General features: G+C 40.8%; 1 protein-coding gene and 1 long non-coding RNA gene across 3 annotated transcripts in view; one reads left to right on the top strand and one right to left on the bottom strand.

Annotated features, from left to right (window-relative positions):
• The window catches only part of TMEM117 (transmembrane protein 117), a 326,549-nt gene that overhangs the window by 5,878 nt on the left and 300,306 nt on the right, over nucleotides 1-20,365 (top strand). The window lies entirely within an intron of this gene.
• On the bottom strand, nucleotides 2,270-19,260 carry LOC122466264. Its single transcript, XR_006291640.1, has 3 exons — nucleotides 19,217-19,260; nucleotides 17,716-17,753; nucleotides 2,270-2,367 (listed from the first exon to the last, which is right to left on the bottom strand). It is a non-coding gene; the product is annotated as an uncharacterized LOC122466264 (long non-coding RNA).

Below are 20,365 nucleotides of genomic sequence, written 5' to 3'. Positions count from 1 at the left end.
TCTGGATACTCTTCTGGCTCTGCCAATTTGTTTCTTCACTTCAGCAGGTGGATATTGTAGTTGTAAGAATGTTTGATAGAGATCTTGTAGGTGTTTGTCTCTGTCTGAGGGGTTGGAGCAAATGCGGTTGTATCGTAGAGCTTGGCTGTAGACAATGGATTGTGTGGTGTGGTCTGGATGAAAGCTGGAGGCATGTAGTTAGGCATAGCAGTCAGTAGGTTTCCGGTATAGGGTGATGTTTATGTGACCATTGCTTATTAGCACCGTAGTGTCCAGGAAGTGGATCTCGTGTGTGGACTGGTCCAGGCTGAGGTTGATGGTGGGATGGAAATTGTTGAAATCATGGTGGAATTCCTCAAGGGCTTCTTTTCCTTGGGTCCAGATGATGATATCAATGTAGCACAAGTAGAGTAAGGGCATTAGGGGACGAGAGCTGAGGAAGCGTTGTTCTAAGTCAGCCATAAAAATGTTGGCATACTGTGGGGCCATGCGGGTACCCATAGCAGTGCTGCTGATTTGAAGGCCTTAGTGAGTTTCCCTGTGTGTAAGATCTTGGCTCAGGGAGAAGCTGCAAAGTGAAAATGAGAATGACTAGTCAGTTTCTCTGTGCAGCTCAGCTCAGCTCAGAGGGAGGGGAGTGAAAAGGCTTTTCTGTCCCTTCCTCTTGCTGGTCAAGTCCACATGTGGTTAATTTGACTTTGCTGCTCAATTTATAGGTGGAGTTGGACAGTGAGGGAGCTAGAACAAAGTGTCCATCTGTGTATCCTACCGTGTATCCTACCATATATCCAAATTTGACACCAGTTCGACAAAGACTGTTGCTGTAGATTATAAATGTGGTGCAATTTGAAGCATGCTAGACTGCTGCACACAGTGGAAGAGATGGGAGCAGTTTAGACATTTTCCTGAATTCATGGAGCGATAATGGGGTGTAGTCTCCTCTTGATGTGTTCTTATTAAAGTGTGTGAAATAATGTTAACAAGTGGATATCTTGACTGTAAAGGACATCTGTGAAATGCTTTATTACATGGTAACATGCAGTGCAGGCTTTGAACAGGAAGCTCCGCAAGGGTTTCCCCATTTTGTTCTGATGACTTAAAAGTAAAGCATGCGATAACCTGCATAAGGAGTAAAATAAATAACAAATTTTCTCCTGTTCAGTCAAGCAAGTCCCTTATTTCATTTGATGAACATCTCCAAAGAAAACAGTCTTTATCTATGTCAGGGTTCCTTCCCCACTCTGACCTCTAGGGTACAGATGTGGGGACCTGCATGAAAACCTCCTAAGCTTACTTTTACCAGCTTAGGTTAAAACAAACTATTTTACCTTTTGCCCTTGACTTATCGCTGCCACCAAACGTCTAACCGGTATTATTTATTATTAATTATTATTATAATTATTAGGGAAGAGTCCGTTTGGATACATCTTTCCCCCCCACAAATCCTCCCAAACGTTACCCCCGCCCCCTTTCTGGGGAAGGTTTGGTAAAAAATCCTCATCAATTTGCATAGGTGACCACAGACCCAAACTCTTGGATCTTAAGAACAGTGAAAAAGCATTCAGTTTCTTAAAAGAAGAATTTTAATTGAAGAAAAAAGTAAAAGAATCACCTCTGTAAAATCAGGATAGTAAATACCTTACAGGGTAATCAGATTCAAAACATAGAGAATCCCTCTAGGCAAAACCTTAAGTTACAAAAAGACACAAAAATAGGAATATCCATTCCCTCCAGCACAGCCTATTTTCTCAGCCCCTAAAGAAATCAGAATCTAACGCATCTCTAGCTAGATGACTTACTAAATTCTAAGACTCCATTCCTGTTCCGTCCCCAGCAAAAGCATCACACAGACAGAGAGAGAGGGGCTTTCTTTTCTCCCTCCCCCCAGCTTTTGAAAGTATCTTGTCTCCTCATTGGTCATTGTGGTAAGGTGCCAGCAAGGTTATCCTAGCTTCTTAACCCTTTACAGGTGAAAGGGTTTGTCCTCTGGCCAGGAGGGATTTTAAAGGTGTTTACCCTTCCCTTTATATTTATGACAATCTAGCATTGTTCTTCTTGTCCTTAGTGTGTTTGGTAAGAGTAAATTGAATTTTAAGTGTGCCTTTTGGCTGTTAACGCCATTATAGTCTTCTTGGCTTATGCCTATGTATCTTGGTGAACTATAGATTTTTCCATGCATTTACTTTTGCATTTGAAATAGAAAGTTCATAAATGAATAAGGAAGAACTAGGAGAGGAATGTTTAAAAATATGTACCTGTCTCTCAGAATGGAACAAAGAATGACAGTTACTCGAGGTTGGGGAGAAGATGGTGCCTGCTGTGCGCTCACTCTAGGGATTTCCTTAAGCTTGCTGATTTGTCATGTGCCTGGATAAAAAAGCAGAAACAACTTACAAACTGATTTGATTAAATGGCATTCTCTATCTAAAAATCATGTTAAAAGCCCCAAACACTGCCAATAAAAATAATAATCCTGAATCAGATCTTGTACACATATATTTCAAATTACTTTGGGCCTTTGTCGGAAAAACAGTACAACACCCAGCAAAGTGGAAAATTTACATATTATTCAAGTTGGGCTCAATTTTATCAGCTCACATACTAGAATTCTTGCATCTTGTAAGGACAAGTCTTGGAGTCTTAACTTGGGCCAAAATCCTGTAGAATTAGTGGGAGAGATTGGGCCCAAAGTGAGGTCTCTGGTGTAAAGTGTTACAGAACAACTCAGTAAACATAGCCCAACATACGAACTTAAAGCTTCTTCCATTTTAGTAGATTCTACCTGTTTGAGAAAGAGGCCCTGCGTGTAAAATGAGGAATACACCTGAAATGGGCAATATCTGTAAAAACCGGAGAAATGTTTTCAGTCCCTCATATGTATGTTATGGTATCCTTTGTCATAATTCTCATCTCCATGCATGCTCACTAACATTTAAAGAAGTATTCACAATCTAACAAATTTACCCGCATGCATATTTATAGTTGCTTAGTTGGAACCATAAAAGACAGATTAAAACACTGATAAAAATTGGTTATTACAGAGACTGAGTTCTGCTCACTCGCTAGCCAGTGTGCCTAGAACAGGGGTGGCCAACCTGAGCCTGAGAAGGAGCCAGAATTTACCAATGTACATTGCCAAAGAGCCACAGTAATACATCAGCAGCCCCGCATCAGCTTCCTCCCAGCCACCAGCAGCCCCTCCAAACACTGCTTCCCGCTCCCTCCCCGCACCTCCTGATCAGCTGTTTTGTGGCGTGCAGGAGGCTGTGCGGGGGAGGAGCAAGGCCATGGCAGGCTCAGGGGAGGGCACGGGAAGGGGTGGAGTCGGGGCCAGGCCTGTGGCAGAGCCAGGGGTTGACCAGTGAGCACCCCCTGGTACATTGGAAAGTTGGTGCCTGTAGCTCCAGCCCTGGAGTCTGTGCCTATCCAAGGAGCCGCATATTAACTTCTGAAGAGCCGCATGCGGCTCCGGAGCCACAGGTTGGCTACCCCGGCCTAGAGCTTTACGCTTATTTTAGCTCCTTTCTAAATGGGGTGGAGAGAGAGTCAATGCTGAGTATTTTAGTTAGAAACTATCAAAAACACAAGATAGGGTGCAAGCAGTTTGGACCAGCTATCTCCTATTTAAAACAGGAGGCACCATCATACCACGCACAATCACTTCTTCAGGCAAGCAAATGTTGAGTTTTTAATGGCTCCTGCTCTACAATATGGAGACCTGAAATTCACAGTTGTTTAGAATTAAAATGATACATTCGAGTCTGAACATTGGAATGAATGCCAAATAAAATTGAATCAAGTCAAACCTTATTTCAGGAATTGTATCTTTCTATGGTCCAATGATGACAGTTGCACCTTCAAATCAGACAAATGTGTGTTCAGGCATGCCAGTTAGAGACCAGTCCCATGGTTACTAATTCAGACAAAACTCCCATTGAAGTCAAGGGGAGTAGCAAGACAAATTGTCCTTTCCAGTAGCAAGACCAATTGTCTGCAAACATCTGACTTTTTTTTGTTAAGTATCTTGTATTTATATAGCTCAGAAGTAGTTGGTGGCCCACTCAGGCTTCCCTGCTGCTTCCGATGGTGCTGATGGCATGTGGAGTGTCTGGAGTTGGTCCCTGCTGCTGCTGTGTCCCTGCTGCTGGGAAGAGAAGGGGAAGCGGGGAATACAGTGGGGGAAGTGCAAGGGGCTGGGCAGGACAGCTGATCTGCAGACCCTTTGTGTCAGCATCACTGGCCCAAAGGGGCCTGAGGGCAACGGCAAAGCAGAGCCTGAGTGTTTCAATAAATATTGCACCATCTACTTGTAATCCATGGTAACAGATGATGAACCCATGGCTCTTTTTGTAAACACACTGACATTGTGTTAACCTAAATTCCCACTGTAGCTTCACCTGATTATACCTTTCTTCTTCATGTGGTTTCCTAAGGTGCTGTGTAGTACTGTTGTGCCCTATTACATTCTGCTGTGTTCTGCTCCAGAGATGGCTGCATTCTAGTGTTAAGTAGAGTGAATTCCTGTATGTGTCCCTTACAGGAGGGTTCAGAGGTTTAACCAGTGCTCCACTGCCTACGTGCTTGGATACCACAGTTGATGGGGGTGGTATAATGACCTACCTAGAACAGAATTTCACCTTGCGGAGTCATTTAGACCTATGCAAGCAAAAAATCAGATTTGCCATTTGTAAAATGCTTGAAATCCTCAGATGAAAATTAGTACTTGTGGCACCTTAGAGACTAACAAATTTATTTGGCCATAAGCTTTCGTGAGCTACAGCTCACTTCATCTGATGCATTCGATTGAAGTGAGCTGTAGCTCATGAAAGCTTATGCTCAAATAACTTGGTTAGTCTCTAAGGTGCCACAAGTACTCCTTTTCTTTTTGCAAATACAGACTAACATGGCTGCTACTCTGAAACCTGTCAGATGAAAATTGTAGAAGTGCAATGCAATATCATTTTGCTATTTTTATGGCTCATTGTCAAATGCCTGAAAGCAGATTTAAAAGAAAAAAAGCTGACAACTTTATTTACATCCATCAGACAAACTTATCTGAAAACCAAATAAGGTCACTGAAGTGCATAAACTGAACAAAATCCAGGAAATACCTAGCTTACCCCTCACCTGACTACTGCAGTCTACAACCACAATTTCACCTTTCCCATTATTCCACCCCCAGGTATCACTCGCAATACACATACCTTCTGCCTTCACTTCCATACACGTACAACCTTGAATTCCAGTCAAACAGAGTGATCAGAAATGTATGTCTTCTAAAGGTTCAGATTAAGAGTTGAACTGGTATTGTATTGAAGTACATAACTAGTTTGTGAGGCACAGATTTTTAGTTGATTATTTTGATTTATAAAAATATTGACAAATCTCTAACAAAGGTTATGAAGGCAAACAATAAAGCTAGCTGCTAACACCAATCTTTTTTACGTCCTTCCCCCATTCCCAGCAAAAATCAATCTCCAATAAAAGGTTCCCACAAGCATCCTTATGCTCTCACAAGCCTCAACACCCACTAACTCCTTCCCTCCCCAGCAGACTTAGAAAATAGATATGCTTTGCCATGGGCTTAAAAGACGAAGTGTTTCAGAGCAAAGTGGCTGTTAGTTGAAAAGCTGCAGGCGTCTCCACTGAGGGCTTCCTCTCTTTTAAATTGAGTGGGATTCAGGTAGGGAGCTTCTACTGATCACAGCTACAATGGTATAGCATGATCTCTCAAATCGGCAGCCATTTTAAAGCTTTGTAGGTTGCAGCTCACTTGGTAACCAAGTGCATATCCTGGAGCACTGATTTACTGTGCTTTTAATATAAATAAAAACTCATTTTTATTTATATTACAAGAAAGAGAAAATTAACCCTATAAAGCCAGGGGAAAGTCATACACACTTAATAGAGAATAAAAGTGACAAATCTTAGCACAATCGTCTTAGACAGAAAAAGCAGAATGCAGAGAAACATCTCCAGACAATCACACCAGCAACAACATTTTATTTTAATTTACTTGAGGCACTAAGATCAAAGCCTGAAATTTGGGACAACCCTCTTGGTTATTTGACAAGAAATTCTAGCTGCCTGTGGACAAGTGATCAGAAAAAACACTTTCCCAGCCTGCTGCCTCACACATCTCTTCTCACTTCTATGCAACCACACTGACTTGAAGAGAATATGTGTCATGATTTGCAACGTTGAAAGTCTTGACTGTGTAACTTATTGGACTTTTTTGAGGAACAGAAAGCAAATTTGACACTAGTAAATATTAATGTTCCTCGGTGTTTGAGATAGAACGTTAAGGACCATTTGTGAATTCTGAAATAAGTTCTTTGTATATTAGATTTAATTATATATAATTTTTTAAAATAGGCCACACTTTGGGACTAAAGTACCTGAATATGTGTCTTTAACCTACCAAACTATTTGAGTATTCTTAACTATGCATCTTTACTTAAAGTATCTATTTTATCTGTCTTAGGCTCCAGTCTAGGAAAACATCCCTATTCAGGAATAGCACTTAAACACATGCTTCAATTTGTGTATTCTGTTCTGTGCTCATTAGGTTCTTACACTAATCTCAAAGAAGTCTCAAGTACAGAATCTTATACTTAGATAATATTAAATGCATGCTTCTTCCATGGATTAGCCACTTAAATGTGGATAAATATATACACATATATTGTAACTTAATATATAAGGATATGTAAGGATCAAATTCTGGAGCAGCTTTGACTTATGCCAGCTGAGGAGGATCTCATCTGCACTGCACAACTCATGGTGTGGAATTGAAGTTGCAAAGTTCTTGATTCTCCCTTACCAGAGATGAACGGGAGTTATTGAACTTCATAAAGTGAGGGACTTTCATACCAGGCAGGAGGTCATTCTGTACTTCAGCACTTGGATTTTCGTGTGCCTCTACACACATTGTAGCTTCCCTGCTCACTGTACACAGGAGAGAGAGATTGTGTTTGTGTGAACTCTTGGGGAGAGTTTGCGTCCCTCAGCCCCAAACACTGCAGCAGGTCCAAAGCAGGCTTGGGGCTGAAAAGAGAAAGAAAAAGGAATGAGTAGATAAGGCTTTAAGAAGGGATGATAGGGCAGGAAAAGCTCCAGTCCAGAGAATATGAGAGTGGAGACAAGGAAAATGGCAGTCAGAATACAAAAAACCCGAACTCCATTGGAGCTATAGCAAGGAGCCCTATAAGAAGAAAGAGAGGGGCCATCTCCACAGGGACATAGAGAGAGTGACAGCGCAAATGCCCTCAAAGGGACAAAAGCAAAATAAAGAGCCTGGAGAAGTACAAGGATGGAGCCAACAGCTCCAACAGGAGCCAACAGCTCCTCTGATTCTCCACCCTGCTGCTCCACCCGTGCTTTAATTTTGTCGTTGAATCACCCTGGCTAAAATGGCTACACCATGATGAACAATTTTCAGGTGGAATCAGGACTTGTAAAGAGCGAGGAATACCAATTTACCCATATTCATCATGGGCGGGGGGGTGGGGTGGGGAAGGTAGATGATATTCTGCAAATATCAGGCCTCACCGAAAATCAATAGAATTAGTATGAAAAAGTAAAGAAAATGCTTATTTATTTCACTAAGAAGCCTGGGCTGTTCCACATTAACAAAAAATAAATGGTAGATGCAAAGAAAAAGGAAGAACATGGGGAGATGCTTGCATAGCATGTGGGAACTACGGAGAGTAAAAGTAACAGTTGGGGAAGTGAAGGTTATGGCAAAATCTTTGACCTACACAAATAGTTTTCATGAAGACTTTGTGAGAGAAGAATTTAACAGAGGAAAACCCGAAAGAAAGGAAAGAGGAGATCACAGCAGGGAAGGCTACAGAGCTCTCGATCTCATTGCAGCTGTGCTGAGAATGGTGGAAAAATATCCCAGAAAGAGAAAATTTCTACAGCAGACCTGGCAACAGAGCTTCATGGCACTAATGAGAGAGAGTGAAAAAGAGCCAGAGAAAGAGAAGTGTCCGACAGACAGACGTGATTATAGAGCTGCACATGTTGGAGTGTGATACTGATCAGAATGAAGTTCTGACTCCTCTGCTGCCACATCCTTCCCCTGAGGAGCAGTTCAGTGATGATTGTAATCATAAACCTGTGCTGGATTTATCAGCAAATTTAACAGATAAGCCCACAAATGTAGAGACTCTGATGCCACAGAAACTAGATCAAGCCTGGAGCTTATTGCAGATGAAAACAAGTTAGTTCACTGACTGGATTCAAATTAGGCTTCACACAAAATATTGGTGCTACTGTGACTTGAAAGATGCCTAATTTGCCTGAGAACTTAGACTGGTGCAGAAGGCAGGCAAGATGAACTCCTATTCCACAGACAGAGGGATGACATCATTCATGGATATAGTGAGAGCTATACAGATGTAGACTTGCAGGTGACAAACCTTATGAAGTGGAAGAGGATTCTCCATTTGATCAAGAAGACTGTGAACCAGACACTATGGGGAACCCAGAGCTAGCAAATGTAAAAAGCAACTCAAAGAAATACAAACATAGTAAAGCCAAAGAGCAGGAAAAGGGCAGTACAGAGACAAAGAGAGTACTGAGACGGTCAAGGGGCAGGAGGAAAAGGGAAAGCCAAAAGTCCAAGGGAAAAAAAAAAGCTGGTGAAATAAAACTTAGTAGCAACAAAACTTCAATATTTATCACAAAGCGAAAGGATTAGTAGAGGTGAGGCCAGGACAAAAAGTTTTGGCTCAAGAGCTTTAAGAAGATTTTAATGTAAATAGTTTTAAATGATTTGGGTTTTATTTTGAATTCTTTATATTAAGTAAAAACAGCTTTAAAACTATACAGAAAAGGAAATGTGGAGTTGGGTTGAACTTGTAGAGTTCTTGGTCCTCCAGTAAAGACCAGCATATGGTGTAGGGGGAACTTAATATAGGGAGATCATGCTCTAGCCCGCTCCTAAAGCAATAGGGGGCAGATCCTCAACTGGTAGAAATTGCCATGGCTCCACTGACTTCAGTGTACTTACATCAGCTAAGGATCTGTCACTGGCATCTGGTGTCTAACTGCTCACACCACACATGGTACTGCAGTGGAGTTCCTAATACTGAACATTTGCAAATTTAGTGTTTATGCCTATGGTTTAACAAAGCCTGTGATCAGTGTGGTTATTAGATATAAATTATACATCATGTTACATAAAGAGATAAGGGTTATATTAAGTTGGGAGAACAGAATTAGTTGTCTTCCAATAGAGGAGCATCTTCTAGTGGGACTCGCTGAAAATTATAGTTAGTTAAATTATGAATTTCTGGTCTTTAAAATAGCTAAGTTGAAGTGTAGCACTTAAATATGACGGAGAAAAACTAGAATAGTAGTGATTTCATTTCCTCTCAATATTTGTGTTGGTAAATGGATAATTCCTTAAAATCATAGGGGGGAGAAAACAGAGCCTGACTAGTGGAGAGAATGTAAATCGATCATATTTGCATTCAGTGTTGTAGTTATGAGAGATAAGGTCACTGGGTGAGGTAATATCTTTTACTTTACCAACTTTTGTTGGTAAAAGAAATACAGACCTGAGGAGGAGTTTGAAAGCTTGCCTCTCTTACTAACTGAAGTTCGTCCAATAAAATATATTACCTCACCCATCTTGTCTATTGACCACATTTGCCTGTTTTGCAGAAATTTATTTCTGAAGACCTCTTAAAATTAAAAACAAACAAACTGACACACTTCTTAGCTTTTGATATGGAAACATTCAGTGGTTCTCTGCCAAAAAAAAAAAAAAAAATCCTAGATGCAGCTGGACAGATGGAGGTGAGAAGTGTCAGTAGGTTTCTAGTGTGTTGCATGAATTACCTTTCCAGGGAAAAGAACAAGTACTTAATGGCACCTTAGAGACTAACACATTTATTTGAGCATAAGCTTTCGTGGGCTAAAGCCCATTTCATCAGATTCATGTAGTGGAAAATACAGTAGAAAGATATATGTATATACAGAGAACATGATGGCAACCCCCATTTTTTCATGTTCTCTGTGTGTGAGATATATATATCACACACACAGTCGGAAGATATATGTATATACAGAGAACATGATGGCAACCCCCATTTTTTCATGTTCTCTGTGTGTGATATCTCACACACAGAGAACATGAAAAAATGGGGGTTGCCATCATGTTCTATGTATATACATATCTTCCTACTGTATTTTCCACTACATGAATTCGATGAAATGGGCTTTAGCCCACGAAAGCTTATGCTCAAATAAATGTGTTAGTCTCTAAGCTGCCATAAGTACTCCTCGTTCTTTCTGCTGATACAAACTGACACGGCTACCACTCTGAAACCTTTCCAGGGAAGATACTAATAATTGCAAACATGCTAAAATAACCCGTTTTTAGTGCAGGAAATGGAGGCTGCCATTCTAGTGTCTCTCTACAAGGTAACTTCTATTTTCACATCAGTTTAAAAAAGTACCACTGTCCAATATGTGACAGTTGGATTCAGAGCAGCTGCAGCATCCCTTATGAAAGGGGTGAAAAGTTCCCAGCTACCCAGCTGGCTGCCAGCGAGCTGGGCAAGTTAGCTGCCTGGCTACCAGGCTCTCTGGGCTTCCCAACTCCCTGAATGACATACTTAGAAGATGAGCCACCTCCACAGCTTGCTGGGTGGGGAGCCTTGGGGTTGGCCAGCTCAGTAGGTCATGGAGAGGGGAGACTGGGAGCCTCTGAAACAAAGTAACCCACTGAATGGGCTGCTGTGGATCCTGGGAAGCATATTTTGTTTTGGAAACGCCACCAAAACTTTCCTGCTATGGGAACATTTTGGTGATTCCAAACCAAAATAATGTGGAATTTCAGTTCCACAAAACATTTTGAGATTTTGGCTTTGTCCTGATTTGGTATGAAAAAGTATTCCATACACTTGAAATTTTTCATGGGGGGTAAATTCTATTTCTCAGCCAGCTCTAATTTTGTTTTTTTGCATGGAGTGCTTATCCATCATCATTCTTTGTAAGGCATAGAATCAAATGTATGCTAAAACATGATGTCTTCTGCTTATTTTACTGAATATTGTTAAATGCTGCAAAAATAATCCTATGCTACGAACACATCACTAAATTATGTCTACCTTTAATACAAAGTAAAATTTAAGGGGAATGTATTCATTACCTTATCCCTGAGATCTGGGTACATTTTTGAATACATATTTGTACATTTTCATCTGCGTTTTCCACAGTTGTGCATGCAAAATAGGGCTCTCCAGATGCAAATAGATATTTAGGCATTCATGTACCCATTTTGCATATACAAATATTTTATATGCTCACACAGCTTCACAAAAGTAGGCACAAGAAACCATGCAAAACTTGGGTCTTGCTCTATGAAAATCTTACCCAAAACTGAATTTGTTTGTCATTTCTCTCCTTCTTCTAAAAGGAGCCCAGTATTTCCTTGTCAAAACCTTGATTAACCTCCTATTTTCCTTGTGTTAGACTGTTGAGGGCCAGATCTTCAGCTGGTGTGTATCATCTTAACTCCATTGAGGACCTGGCCCCACATCTTGCAACTCTCTGGTTATGGTGAGTTGTGGCTTCAAAAACTTCCTGTAGAGCCTATAAAATTGTTTCTTATTTGGTCTAGTGTGTCAGTATTAACACAAATTCCTCCCTCTCCCAGGGTTGAATTCCCTTCTAGCCTACTTTTCAGATAAATTAACTTTCTGAATATAGTAATTTTCTTGAGCTGGTTTATTTTATAGGCAACATACTGCAAAATAAACCTGCTTAGAAATCCATTTGCTTACAGAGGCCTTTAAATAAAAAGGTTTTGATTGTTTACTTCTTAAAGGAATTTGTACTCTCCATTTGTACATACAAAATACATCTTCTCTGACAGCATTCTGAAGGTTGACAACCTCGGGGAAGATGCATATGTAAATAAGATGCAGGGGCTCTCTAGTATGATTGATTAATGTCCCTGAAGCCTCCTTTTCTGAGAGGGGTTATGTGCTTTAATGGGAACTACTTGCATGAGTTTTTGAGAGTCACTTGGAGACCTGGGCTCCTATGTATTTGTTCAGTATAAATATGAACTTTCTCGAAAAACATTATTCTACAGGGCCATTTTTGCAGAGAGCCAAAAAAGACTTAACTGTAGTTCCTCTTTCTACTTCTGTGAACATTAATTCTTTTAACAGGGTGGCTTGCCCCTCTAAGGGTTAAAGGCCTGGAGCCAACCAACCCTAATTACTAAGGGCTTGTCTACACTTAAAATGCGACAGTGGTACAGTTGTGTCATTGTAGCACTTCAGTGAAGACACTACCTATGCCAACTGGGGGGATTCACCTTCCTGAGAGTAAAGAATTCTTCTGTTGACCTAGCACTGTCTATACTGGGGGTTAGGTCGGTATACCTACCTCTCTCAGGGGTATGGATGCTGACGTAAATTCCTATGTAGACCAGGCCTAAGTAGGCACACCTGAGCAAGGATCAGCTCATTCTCCTATAAAACACAGGAGGAAGCTACAGAGATTATTTCCCAGTTTCACTGAGGCCTTTGGCTTTGTGACTGGGGGGTCTGGGCATGAGCAGTCAGTCTCCACAGTCACATAGTTGAAGGCATTGGTGAACTGGGAAATAAAGCAATTCTCCCACTCTTCTCAGCAACCTTCTGTTGCTCTTTATAGAGGAGTCCACTGATTCCTTTGCAGGTGTCCCTACTAAATAACTCGGCTTGGCTGGCCCCTGGCCTAGAGCCCTTAAAGGGGCAAGCCACCCTGTTACAATCCTTACATATAAAAGTTCAGAACTATGCATTTTTTGCTAAGGAAACTTTAAAAAAAATCTTTAAGGGCTTCAGTTCAAGTCTGGCATATACCCATAACCAGGGGAAGCCCATTCCACTGTTTTCTGGCGTGGAATCAAACACATTTATTGAAATAGCTGATATTTTTGCTGCATGTAGTACCTCCCGGCCTAAGAATAGGGATGGCATGGTGTCTGTAAGGTAATAAACGACCTGAGACAAACTTAGCACAACTCCTAGTTCAGGGTCCTTTGTTAGAAATATTGCTCATACCCACAAGGTCCTGGTTTGAGGCTTAGCTGTGGTATATTCAGGGTGCACACAGTAAGTCCAGCCACTGGGTGGAGGACTTGGTTAACTAGTTGCATCCACTTTAGTTCCTGCCACCAACAAGCAGACATGACTATGCCCATTTATAAGGTGTTATGCTAGTTTCATTAGGACATGGGTGTGGGAAAAACTGGTTTAAATGATCAGCCTGGAACATATTGAAAGTGCCATTCTGTTGCTGCATGAAGTCCCTCCTGTCAGATAGTATTAACCTTGGTACAGCAGGGTTCTCTGAGTATAATCACTTTTTTCTTGAAAGATACATCAGGGATGGTACTGTATTTGGGGCTGCTCAGATGTTATTGCTGTGGAGTACTTGGGAAATCAGTTAAGAACTTTCAAAATATCACGACAACCCAAAGGCACTAAGTGAATATATGACCAACTAAAACAAAGGAATTCATAAATTCATAGATTCTAAGGGCAGAAGAGTCCATTGTGATCATCTAGTCCAGGGGTCGGCAACCTTTCAGAAGTGGTATGCCGAGTCTTCATTTATTCACTCTAATTTAAGGTTTAGCATGCCAGTAATACATTTTAACATTTTTAGAAGGGCTCTTTCTACAAGTCTATACATACAACAATAGTTTAGTTCTATGTTAAAGTAAAGATTTTTAAAATGTTTAAGAAACTTCATTTAAAGTTAAATTTAAAATGCAGAGCCCCCCGGACCAGTGGCAAGGACCCGGGCAGCGTGAGTGCCACTGAAAATCAGTTCGCATGCTGCCTTCGACACCCGTGGCATAGGTTGCCTACCCCTGATCTAGTGTGACTTCCTGTATAACACAGGCTACAGAACTTCCCCAAAAAGGAACATAATAAAAATTTGTTAGTCTCCAAAAAGGAACATAATCCTGTAATGTTCAGACACAGCATGTTTCCTTTTGGATGGCAAAGCACAAAAGACTTTTTGTATGTGTTTATTATTGATGATAAAAGCCCATGACTGTGTGAGATGTAGGGGAAAGTTAGACAAAAGACAAGGGATTACTTGGCTCCTAACTAGTGTCAAACTATGACAAAATGTAGGTGGAACTCATCAGATTGGACCTCAATGATCTGGAACCTGTAAATGACAGAGCAGAGGAAGGTAGAAATAAAAACATGCATCTTTCTTTTTAAAGCATAATCTTTGACTGGGTCATTATCAGTCTGGCTATATGCTCAATTCATTCACTACTAATCCATCACTATCAATAAACTCATATAAATGGACCAAATTTTCAACTACAGGAGCATATGTTGCAATCACAGAACCTCACAAATACAAATGTGAGTCTGATAGATGTGCATGTTAGATAAATTACAAGAGATGAGAGGTTCATATTCTTTCATTAGGATCAATGAACATAGAGTAGAGAACACACCCTAAAGAAGAATTCCTTGGAATCCTGTGTTCCTTGGGACACCATCAGAAAGAAGAGGGTACTGGGGGCAGAAGGGGGGAAAGTAGAGCCGCTATGTTGTAATCTCAGAATAGTGATCTGTAAAACTCCTGGGAATACTGTGTGTGATAACTACAGGAGATAATGAGGACAACGATGCAGCATGTCTTTCCAATTGCTTTTTAAGATTTCCTCACTGTTTACTGTTGGTGCACTAGTATTAATCTCTAGAGAGTGAGACTTGAGTGAACTAGGGGCAGGGCTTTCATGATAGCAGGCCCTGGCCTCCAGAATTTTGCTACCACCAGAAATTAATCTGAAGCAAAGACTAATCATCTACAAAAGCATATAAAAGGCAATTTTTTTTAGTGGATTTGTGAGTGCTGGCTGCATTTTCCCTTCCTTCAAGTTTGCTGCCAAGATCTTTCTGATCTTTGTTCTTTTAAACTGTAATGTAAAGGAGGTTAAAGATTTCTCTATTTATGTTGGTCCAGTAAGGTTCCCCAAGGCATTGTATGAAAGCTGAGAACTGACAGAGCACAGCTGCATTGCAGCCTCTTTCTGTCCCTGAAAACCTACCCCCCATCTCTGACATACCCTTTATTGCAGGTTGAGGGAGGAATATTTGGCATAGGAGCTCGGTACCCTGGCTTTATGCCAGCTGAGTACTCCCCTCTCTGGGATAATTCTGTCCAGATTCCACTTCTCTGCACTGTCCAATCAGTGTAAAGAAGCCAGTTCAGGTGAAGAGAATCTGGCCAAATACATTTCCTGTAAACGTTGTGAACGATTTGGAAAAACCCATAGACTCAAATACATTTGTAAAAACTATTGTCAAAGAGTTATAAATAACATTCATAAATCATGATCAGTTTGTGAGCAACTATCAACGAGCAGAATGACCCTATTCAATGAATAAATGGTTTGTAACATTTAGTTTGATAACCTCTATTTCATGGTAACATTAATTTAGTATTGAGACAAAGAAATCACAGCACTGCCCACCATAGGTTAATGTTGGTATTACCTTGGATATGTACTATACTGGAGCTAGAGACACAAGGAAGGTGGATGAGGTAATATTTTTTATTGGGCCAACTTCTGTTGGTGAGAGTGACAAGCTTTCGAGGTTACACAGAGCACTTCTTCAGATATTACCTTACCCACCCACCTTGTCTGTCTAATACCCTGTGACCAACATGGACATCAACACACTGAATACTATACTGGAGCTATTTTTTTCAAGGCAGAAATGTCACCTGTGAAGAATCTGGATTCCAGTTAAACTCTATTTCTGTGAAGTACTGGGAAAAAAACCCTCTAATTACTGCCTTGGATGGAGTTCTGAAACAATTTATGAGAAGTAGAATGAAGAAGAATCTTGCATTAGTTTGGGAGTACAGAAGGCCACAGGAGAATTTTAAATATGTTGTAGTTCCAACGTATGTAGTTTTTGAAATTTTGAAACTTTTCAAAAGGGGAAGACAATAAAAGCATATCACCACACATTCCCTAGGTGCCTTCTAACTAAGATAATTTTCTTTATATTGAAGTTATCTAGAGAGAGGAGAAATTTATTCACCAAAGTAACTTTCATTGAACATTTTATAATCTGGAATGTAATCACACCTGCTGAGCTCTTGCACTTCAGCAAGAAACACATTTGCTTTTTCAACTGCTAAAGCAGATTTTTCATCTGTTTGTTTACTCACTGAAAGTCGTTCTAAAGCATTACAAGAAATCAGTGTCATCTGTTTTCACTGTTTTCTTTTGAATTGATTCAGCACAGTTGTGTCAGCCTGATGTAATACTAACAGCAGTAAATACAAAACTTTATATGTAAAAGGACATTACAAGTCTACCTTAAATTGACCAAAGCAAAGAAATTCAGAGTTAAACTTGTCTGCTCACCATAACTCAGGTGGTGGCATTAAGGGCTTGTCTAGATGACTAGTTAATACATGGCAATCCATCGTTTGAATCTACAGTGCACTAGCTTGCCAGACTAACTCATTAAGTGGACGCTGCTACTATGTACTAGGGGGGTACACCTACACAGTGGATGTGGCTGGCCTGGGTCAGCTGACTTGGGCTTAGGCTGTGGGGCTGAAAAATTGCTGGGTAGACATTTAGGCGCGGTCTGGCACCTTCGGCTGGAGCTTGCACAAGAATGTCTGTATAGCAATTTTTAGCTCCAGAGCCCGAGCCCCATGAATGGGAGTCAGCTGACTTGGGCCAGCCATGGCTGTGCCACGGGTCTTTTATCCCTGTGTAGATGTATCCTAGAAGTTCAGTAGAGCACTTTGACATGCTCCCAAAGTGTACTATGGAATTTTCAGTGTCCTGTAGCGGGGTCCACCCGACAGTTGATGCGCTGTTATGATCTCTGAGCCTGCCTAATCCTGATTTAACTTTTAGCCCTAGCCTTCTTAAGCCTGATGAGCCATCTTTGATCCAGAGTGTGATGAGTCATCAGAGGCAATTACCAGCAGGTCTTGTGATAGGCCCTGTGCCATTCAGCCAGGGTTCAGCCAATTCACAGGCGAGGACACATCTGGGTGATCCCAAGGCTGGTATATAGGTTCTTAAGGGAAACAGTCCCTCCAGTCTGCTTGACACCAGTGCCTGTGATCCATCTGGAAGTATTCCCATTGCCAGTAGTTTCAGCAGTCTGCTCTCACTCCAGCTTCTGCTCCAGCCAGCCCTTGCTCCTGCTGCAGTCTGCTGCTGCTCTAGTCTATGCCTGTGTCCATGCTAGCCAGTATCTGATCCTGCCTTAGCCAGCCCACATGGTGACTCTGACAGCTGTCGATTCACACACAGGTTTGCTGTGCACTAACTTGCTGTGTAAATGAGGCCTCTGCCTTTCCACAGTGCCTAGATATTGCAGTTTCAGTAATGGTATGTCTAGGTATAATGGCATTTATGTTAGAGTGGGATAAACTGAAAGCAGTGTGTCAGATTTTACACTTACAGCCTTTCACGCTTCTTGAGTTCAATCCTAAAATGCTCTCAGCTCACACTTAACACAATGGGGGAAGGGTGTCTAATTTCCCTTATTAGCGGATCATTTTTTAATTGGCCAATCTAGGGTTACTTGCACCTTCCTATTGGCCATGGTCAGGATATATTGGGGTAGAGGAACCATTGGTCTGATCAAGAATGACAATTCCCATGTTCCTTTATGAAGTACTTACCTTTGAAGAAAATAAAAGTTCTTGCTCTGATGCTTGCCCTGCAGAGTTGAGGATACATGTTAACATTTTCTATGCTTTCTATTTATTTCTTTTAAAATATAATAACTGTTTGTTAAAGACTCAAGAGACTTTGAGATGCCCTCAGCACAGCTGAACATACCACCTACTCCGTGGGTATTTAAAAATGAAAGGGAGTTTACCAGCCCTAAAGCTAGGGGATTTTTTCCCCTCCATATCATACGAATATGTTTTCCATGTAAGGATACTCTTTGTCCCCTAATGTAAAGATTTTCATGTCACTTTGGGATATTTTCATTCAAAACTAGATTTTATTTTGTTCCCTACTAGAAATATGAATTATGGTTTTATCAGAACACATTAGAGTTCTATTATTTTATGCACAGTTTAAGAATTTACTATTTTCTTTCCCCTCTGCCTTTTACATTCCAGTGGGTGTCTGATATGTCCTAAAAATAGCTCTGCTGAGTAAGTTTCAGCCTTAAGTTAGAGGTGGACTTACCGATATGTCTGCATGGTTTGTCCCACAGCTTTTTGTTGCTACGGTTTGTATCTTTACTACACAAGTTCTTGAATTTTATTCTTGGATATATAATTGGCTTAAACAGAAAGTTATAGGATGAATTTTCCCCATGGTACAGCGAGTTAGCACTAGGCCTTCCACGCCACTAAAACCCTACTTGTAGGCTGCACAGGACACCCACTGGTGGAGCAGCCACAGAGGAATGTCTGTTCACCCCTACCAGTTACAGAAAGTGTCTCTGTGCCTGCCTTGCATAGGCTGGGTTGGTGCGAGGCCACAGATCCACATTTATGAGGATCTAGTGGCCCCCAAAACAGTGTGGAACTGGTGTGTTTGGGCTGTAACTGTTATCCCTGTTGATAGGAGAAGGGACTCATGGTGATGCCACACCCTCGCCTTGGGCTGAGGATAGATATCTCCTCTCCATTAGAGCACTTGCTGTCAAGGTTCCTTCCCCACTCTGAACTCTAGGGTACAGATGTTGGGACCTGCATGAAAGACCCCCTAAGCTTATTCTTACTAGCTTAGGTTAAAAGCTGCCACCACCAAAGCGTTACACAAAGAACAGGGAAAGAGCCCACTTGGAAACATCTTTCCCCCAAGCCCTACACCCCCTTTCCTGGGGAAGGCTTGATAAAAATCCTCACCAATTTGCATAGGTGAACACAGACCCAAACCCTTGGATCTTAAGAACAATGAAAAGCAATCAGGTTCTTAAAAGAAAAATTTTAATTTCAGAAAGAAAAAGTAAAAGAATCACCTCTGTAAAATCAGGATGGTAAATACCTTACAGGGTAATCAGATTCAAAACATAGAGAATACCTCTAGGCAAAACCTTAAGTTACAAAAAGATGCAAAAACAGGAATATACATTCCATTCAGCACAAGTTATTTTATCAGCCATTTAAACAAAACAGAATCTAACTAGATTGCTCACTGACTTTTTACAGGAATTCTGACCTGCATTCCTGCTCTGGTCCTGGCAAAAGCATCACACAGACAGTGAGAACCTTTGTTTCTCCCCCCTCCAGCTTTGAAAGTATCTTGTCTCCTCATTGGTCATTTTGACCAGGTGCCAGTGAGGTTATCTTAGCTTCTTAACCCTTTACAGGTGAAAGGGTTTTTCCTCTGGCCCGGAGGGATTTAAAGGTGTTTACCCTTCCCTTTATATTTGACACTTGCATAGAGTCTGAATACTCCCACTTTACTGCAATGAAATGGATTTCACCTGTAGATTGTAAAGACTGAGGGCTAGATCTCCAGCTGGTGTAGATCAGCATTGCTATATGACTTCAATGAAGCTATGCCAATTTACAGCTGAGGATCTGGCTGAAATTTTTGTTATCTGGGGGTTTTGAGAAGGAAAGACAATTTTTTCTGATGGTATTTATGTAAATCAAAATGAAAACCACAATTTCTAGGAAAACTTGGTTATTGCGATTAAAGAAGTGTAACTTTTACCTTATTTCTTAAAGTTTCAGTTCAATGCAGCTCATCAGTGAGATCATAGCACTGGAAAGCAAAATTAATGTTCATGCAGGTGTAAAGATGCCTTTTCTAACAGCAGTTTAAAGACACACGGCATGATTTACCCCTTCGGCTGATAGATTTCTACAGTAGCACTTTAATTCTTGCTTCTCTGATGAAACATGCCCCAACTCAACTGTAATAACTGATGAAGCTGGTCCTCTATTTCTGAATACAGTCCATCAGATCCAGAAATGTTCAGATCTTTAAGGAGTCTGCAAAATTTGGATCTCCTCTATCTGTATCGATCCGGGTTTCTAGAACAGTGCATATCTGAGAGTCTGGATGTGCTGCACAGCATGTTGTGACCCATACCATGCAGGTTGTTTTGTGGGCTAATGAATTACAGTGTTTAACTAACTTATTAAGACCATCTGGGCATTTTATTAGGCGCCATATCCTCAGAATTAATGCAAACAGTGACCTAGGAGAACACAGTATTGCAACATATATTGTAATCCGTGAAAATGTTGACTTTGCCTCTTAATTATTCAGTTTATTGTTCTCTTATTGCAGCAAAATGGAATATTTTTATTTTACTGTATTTGCATGTGTCAAACTGAAATGGGGAATATTATAGTA

The sequence above is a fragment of the Chelonia mydas genome, chromosome 1, assembly GCF_015237465.2.
Source record: "Chelonia mydas isolate rCheMyd1 chromosome 1, rCheMyd1.pri.v2, whole genome shotgun sequence".
NCBI classification, from domain to species: Eukaryota; Metazoa; Chordata; order Testudines; family Cheloniidae; genus Chelonia; species Chelonia mydas.
Note: the sequence above shows the minus strand (reverse complement) of the source record. Positions and strands in the feature narration are given on the sequence as shown.